Source organism: Manacus candei, unplaced genomic scaffold (assembly GCF_025592945.1).
Source record: "Manacus candei isolate 608988 ecotype Guabito, Panama unplaced genomic scaffold, ASM2559294v1 h1tg000050l, whole genome shotgun sequence".
Classification (NCBI taxonomy): Eukaryota; Metazoa; Chordata; class Aves; order Passeriformes; family Pipridae; genus Manacus; species Manacus candei.
In genome coordinates, this window is record NW_026138098.1 from 2,344,507 (window position 1) to 2,350,486 (window position 5,980).

Here is a 5,980-nt window from a genome sequence, read left to right on the forward strand (position 1 = left end):
AGTCAGTCTTTTTTTCCTCTGAGCCTGCTTTTTGAATCCAACCACAGATTCATGAATAATAGTGTATTTAGGTGACCCTTTGAAAATTATCACAGCACTTGCCCCTGGTTTGGATGATCCTCTCAAACACAGGGTGTGACTCTTGGGGATGATGCTGTGCAGGGCCAGGAGTTGGACTTGATGATCCTTCTGAGTCCTTTCCAACCTGGCACATTCTGTGATTCTGGGATATTTTTTCCAGCATTGTTTGTGAATGATTTTTTACAACAGCTTGTGAGAGTCAGAGACTGTTACTCAGAAAAAAAACCATGCCCAGTGTATGTGTTCACAGGTCAGAGTTCCTTGGTGGTCTGATATAAAATATTCATAATTCCCTCTTGGTGAATCCTAGTATTGTTTAGGTTGGTAAAGCCCTCTAAGACCCTCGAGTCCAACTATTCCCCCAGCACTGCCAAGGCCACCCCTAACCCCTGTCCCCAAGTGCCACATCCACACAGCTTTTAAATCCCTCCAGGAATGGGGCTCCACCACTGCCCTGGGCAGCTGTGCCAGGGCTGGACAACCCTTTCACTGAAGAAATATTCCCTAATATCCAAGCTAAACCTCTCCTATCCCAGTTTGAGGCCATTTCCTCTCATCCTGGGAGAAGAGCCTGACCCCACCTGGCTACAACCTCCTGTCAGGGAGTCTCTGAGCCTCCCCAGCTACATCAGAGTTTTGTACAACTGAGACAGATTTATATTTTTTTAATCTGCCAGATAACAGCAATCATCAAATACTCATGTTCTCTTTCTCAAAGTTTCTACACCTGCCACTTTTATACACACATTTCTTTTCCTCTTTTTGGTTTCTGTCTCTGGTGATACTTTATACCAGCAGCAAATTCACCTGGTGTTTTATGTACCTTGCAGAACTGGCATGTATCCTTTATATCCAAGCTATGTCAGAAAGTTTTGGTGATAGTTTCCATAGAATGCATCTTCTCCAGACTCTGTATCCCATCTGGATTTACTATGCAATTCTTTTCTATTGCTTCAGCTCTAGCATTTTCTTGTGTTAGGGAAAACTAGCAAGATTGCTGCTGCAGGTGTCATTTTCCAAGACCAGCTTTTGTTCTTCTTGTCTCCTAAATGAATTTTTCCTGATGTTTGGTAACCAGCTCCTCTTCTTTTTGCAGAATAGAATTGCCTTGGGACCAAGGGAACACATATTGAAGCAATGGACCCAATGTTTGGAGAACAACTGGGGATCCTTGGGGTAATAATAATAATAATAATAATTGTCCTCTTTAATAGAATTTCATTTGCCTTAGAAAGTCCTTGCAAAGTAGCTATTCCAAATGAATTTCTGGGGGATAAGAGCATCCTGGGCACTAGTATACAGCCATTAATACAGCAGTTTGGATTCTTGTTGCACAAGAATTCCGCTTCTTTTCCTGCCAGATAAAGTGTCTTTGTAACCAGAGAATTATGAGTGTTGAAAGCCATATGAACATAAGCTCATATTTTAAGAATAATTTGATCTTTCTTCATAATCAGAAGGACTTCTGAGTTATTTTTGGCCTGTGTTGACTGAGAACAAAATCAGAAAGCCTTTTCTTTGCCTCTCAGGAGGACCAGGCAGGGGTTTTCTAATTAAAGAGGTCCTGGCTGGAGAGGTTTGTGGCTGGAGAGAGGAGACTTGGCTGGACTGCTCTGGCCGGAAGGGTTTCCACCTGCAGCCAAAGCCACATGCTGAAGGAAGGTTTCTCTGAGCATCCACATCACTGCTGAGCCAAGATCATCCCTGTCATCACTCTGCAGCTTCCTCTAAACAAGTTAAGGTAAGGCAGTTCTCCTCTCAGATATCAGCAGTATTAATTATCTTTTACCCTTGACTAATAGGAGAATTCCCCCAAATGCCTTTTCTGCTCCTAATTCTTCGAATTACCTGGCACATTTTTGCAGCTTTTTTGCTGTCCCTAATGTCTTTTCTTGAATAAGGGAGTGTGTACTGTCCATCTCTCAGCTAGGACCTCTGTAGCTGCACAGGCACAGGGCTCCTCCAGCCCCTCTGCAGCTTGATCCATGTGGGATGTGCTCTCCTGCCCTCCTTCACCTCCCTCACACCCACACTCCCCTCCAACATCCCCACTCACCTGCGTCATCAGCAGCAGGAAATCAATAAAAGGGAAAAGACAATCCCAAAACACACACAAAACCAAACCAAAATCCAACCCAACCAAACAACAGCAACAACAAAAATACCCAAAGTGCAAATTGCAAATATCTGAGTCTTTTCTATCCTGCCATGTTCTAGTTCAGTAATTTCTTGCCCCTGAAATTTTAACTGGTACCTCCAAGTCATGGCAATACTGTATCTTGATATCTTCTTGCTTGCATGCCATCCTTCACTGGCACAACTGATTGGTTTGGAGTACTTCTATGCTTGTTTCTTAGTTCCTGACAGACCAGAAATTCTCTTTTCACAGTCTGAGAGGATTGATTTGCTAATTATCAGTGTCGGGTTTTTTTGCTTTTTCTCTGTTGCACAGCTAAATACTGCAAAACACTATACAAATAACACCTGCAAAATACTATACAAATAATGCCTGCAAAATACTATACAAACCAGCTACATTTGGGAAAAGAAGGCAGGCATAGCCATTTTTCCAAACTGGAGCAAAGTGGAGTATTTTCTTTCTCCCTTACCCCTAGAAAAATAGTTCTTAAATGCTTATCAAGCCACAGAGACTTTTCTTTCTGACTGTTTCTTCCAGTTCTACTCTGTGGTTTACCTCAGCATCTGCTTTCTTTTTCCACTGCAAAGCTAAGCCTGGCTTTGATTAAAAGCCAGCTGAAAGGCAGATTAATGCATTGCAAGGAAAAGCAGCCTTGCTAATAGGAAAAGAGAGGAGGAAGGTAATTTGTCAGAGATCACCTGGTCCTGGATGTGATGTTTTCTGGTAGCAGCTTTTTCTCCCTGTAGGACTAAGCCAGTGTGTGTGGGGAGTTTATTATTATTATTCTGTGCCACAACCATCTCATCAAAAAGCCAAGACACATTCTTTGAACTGAACTGAAATCATCTGTTTATCCTTTCTGACTGCTTTGCAGGCAAATTCCTCAGCCACAAGAGTGTTTGCAAAGTATGTTTTTCTCTTTCCCGTTCCACTACATTTTCACGTTTGATGGACTTTTGAAGTGTTTGTGTTTCTGTGAAATTCCAGTGCTTTGTGGTGATATCTGGTGTGACTTCAGGAACATAAGTCCTGTGGGGAGCAGCTGAGGGAGCTGAGGCTGTTCTGTCTGGAGAAAAGGAGGAGACCTTGTGACCCTCTGCAACATCCTGAGAGGGGGTTGTGGCCAGGTGGGGTTTGGGCTCTTCTCCCAGGCAACAAGTGGTAGGACAAGGGAAAACAGCCTCAAGTTGCACTAGGGAAGGTTCAGGTTGGATAACAGGAAAAATTTGTTCACTGGAAGAGTCTCCTCAGTGAAGTGGTGGAGTCACCATCCCTGGAAGGCTTCAAAAGACAAGTGGATGTGGCACTTCACAATATGGTTTCATGGGTATGGTGGTGTCAGGTCGAAGGGTGGACTTGATCTTGGAGGTCTTTTCTCAACCTTAATGATTCCATGATTATTTAATTTATTACCATTATTATCATTATTGTTGATATAATTATTATTGTTATTAACGTTATTGTTTTATCATTATTTCCCCCTTATTGCCCTCAGTAATCTGTCATGAGCAGCTTCCCTCTACAGCTTCAGTTTTCCCTTGTCCTAAGACTCCTTCCCCATCCCCTCTGGCTTTAAACTCACCATTAAATCCCTAATAACGTGTTATTCCATTAAAATCCTGGAAGGAGAGTTTCCAGCTCCTGCAGGAGAGGGCAGCAGAGATCAGCAAATGGAGAGGTTTGGGGCCACTTGCACAGGGAAACGAACTGAACCAAGGGCTCGAGTTTTTCCTTTCCTTCTATTCAGTCCTTAAGGAGTGGAAGCTTCCAGGCTCCAGCCAAGCAGAAACAAGCAGATATAGATTTTAGTGGCAGCTGTAAATAGACTGTTGGGAAAGGAAAGAAGGGCATTGAGGTTGTCCAGTTTTCTTATAAGTAGGAGTTCAAGTCATTATTAAACCCAACCACTTGAAATCTGTTCTGATTTAGCAAGTAAGAAATGCTTGAAAATGCATTAATAAGTATGAGTTAAAACATTATTTTGCATCTAATGCCTGAAGGGTAGGGTTTGCTTTTTTTTGCTTGGTGGCTTGTTGTGGTCAAGTCTTGTTCAGTTTATTTTTATGCTGAAGGATTTCCTCTTAATTATTTACAGTAAAGGGGAGATTTTCTTCCTAGAAAGTACTGAGAGGAGATTTAATGCACACACAGGAATTTCAAAGTGTGTCCTATGTTCAAGCAGCAGAAGTGAACTGTTCCTGCAGTTACCTGGAGGATCAGAGGATGGTTGTGCCCATAATCCCCAGTAACTTGCTGGCAGCTTTTCAGCGATCACAGGACCTTGTTCTTTGTGTTTATGTGTAGGAAGAAGAAATGAGCAGAGAAAATTTATGACAGGAGAAGATCTCTCTGATGGTTTTCAAAGACACATCCCTCAGCACTTGCTGGTATGGCTGTTCCTGGTGAGCAGCACATTGTTTGTGAATTTTAGTATGATTTTAGGATATTTAAGTAAACTAAAAAGCACTGGGAGCACAACTGGCCAGAGGCACCGGTGTTGGGACAACAGATATGCTGGAATAATCTTTTATTATTGTTATTAAAGCTTCTAACTCTTGATTGACACATGAAACTCTCCTATCAGCTTCACAGCATCCCCTCTGAGGGGATACCAAACTGAACAATTTCTTTTTCAGTGTGTATTTGTCATGGTGCTTAAAGCCCTACTTGAGATAACTCTGAGCCCAGAGCAGTTTCAGTTTAGCAGGAAGAAACCTCTGCGTTTTCAGCTGGAAAACAAACACAGAAAAAAGGTTGATGTTTAAGGTCCCTTCTAACCCAAACCATTTTATGATTCTGGGATCCTCCCACCTCTCCTGAACTTCCTCATTTCCTTACTCTTTCTGTATTGCAGGCTCATGAATTATATGGGTTTGTGGACCAGGAAGGTATATTTGTACCTTGAACATCACTGACATCATTTCTCAAAAAAAGAGCACAGCTTGTCAGGAAGAAAATGCACCAAAACCCCTGAGGACACACATTGTGCAGTGTCTTTACAAAAGAAGGGTTTGTGACAAACAGGAAGGTGAATATTGGCTGATGCTTTCTTCAGATACAGGTGATGTATTTTATGAAGCAAATAATTTTATTTTAAAGCACAGCCCTGCTCATGCTCACAGCCTGAATCTAGGGATTTAAAAAGTGACTATATATATAAGGAGCTCATAGTCCTTATTGAATTGGCCCCCTCTCAGTTTGTATTTGGCTCTGGGCTCCTGTTTGGTGTCTGCCCCAGGGCTGGGGGGTGGCAGGGGGCAAGGCTGGAAGTTCTGGGCTTCTGTGGTTGTTGGCTGGAGCTGCCCCAAAAGATGCCCCCATGCCCATGGGTTTTGGGGTGCTTTGTCTCAGCTCCTGGGAGCTGTTCTTGCTTTGGGCTTGTTTTCGCAGGAGTCTGAGCAGGTAGAAAGGTGCTCTGAGTGATGAGGGTTACTGAGCCTTGAAGGCAGCTCAGCCTGACAGCAGCTGCACCCCAGGACAGGGATAAATTGCTTACATAAATAAAGATGATGCAAGCACTGGCAATGCCAGGGGAGCTCCCTCCCAAAAGCAATTCTGGGTTCACTAATGCAGCCTTTGCTCAGCTCTCCTGTTCCAAGAGGTCTGAGAGGTGATTTTCCCTCTCCCAAAAGAAAAGTTGGGCCACAGGGCAGGGCTATACCAGATTCCCTGCTCTGTGCTTATAGGTCTGGCTCTTTCTGGGGTTTTGTTGTTTATCCTCATGTGAATCAGGAATATCTGTTCTGAAAGTGTCCATTT

The 5,980-nt window shown here is 43.0% G+C and overlaps 1 long non-coding RNA gene across 2 annotated transcripts; it reads left to right on the forward strand.

The window, feature by feature from the left end:
* Positions 1–1,584: 1,584 nt before the first annotated feature.
* On the forward strand, positions 1,585–5,324 carry LOC127476927 (uncharacterized). 2 transcript variants are annotated; one of them, XR_007906788.1, is made up of 3 exons: positions 1,585–1,822; positions 4,526–4,623; positions 5,076–5,324. It is a non-coding gene; the product is annotated as an uncharacterized LOC127476927 (long non-coding RNA). The 2 variants fall into 2 exon arrangements; XR_007906789.1 differs by having other exon boundaries at positions 4,526–4,608.
* The last annotated feature ends 656 nt before the right edge of the window (positions 5,325–5,980 follow it).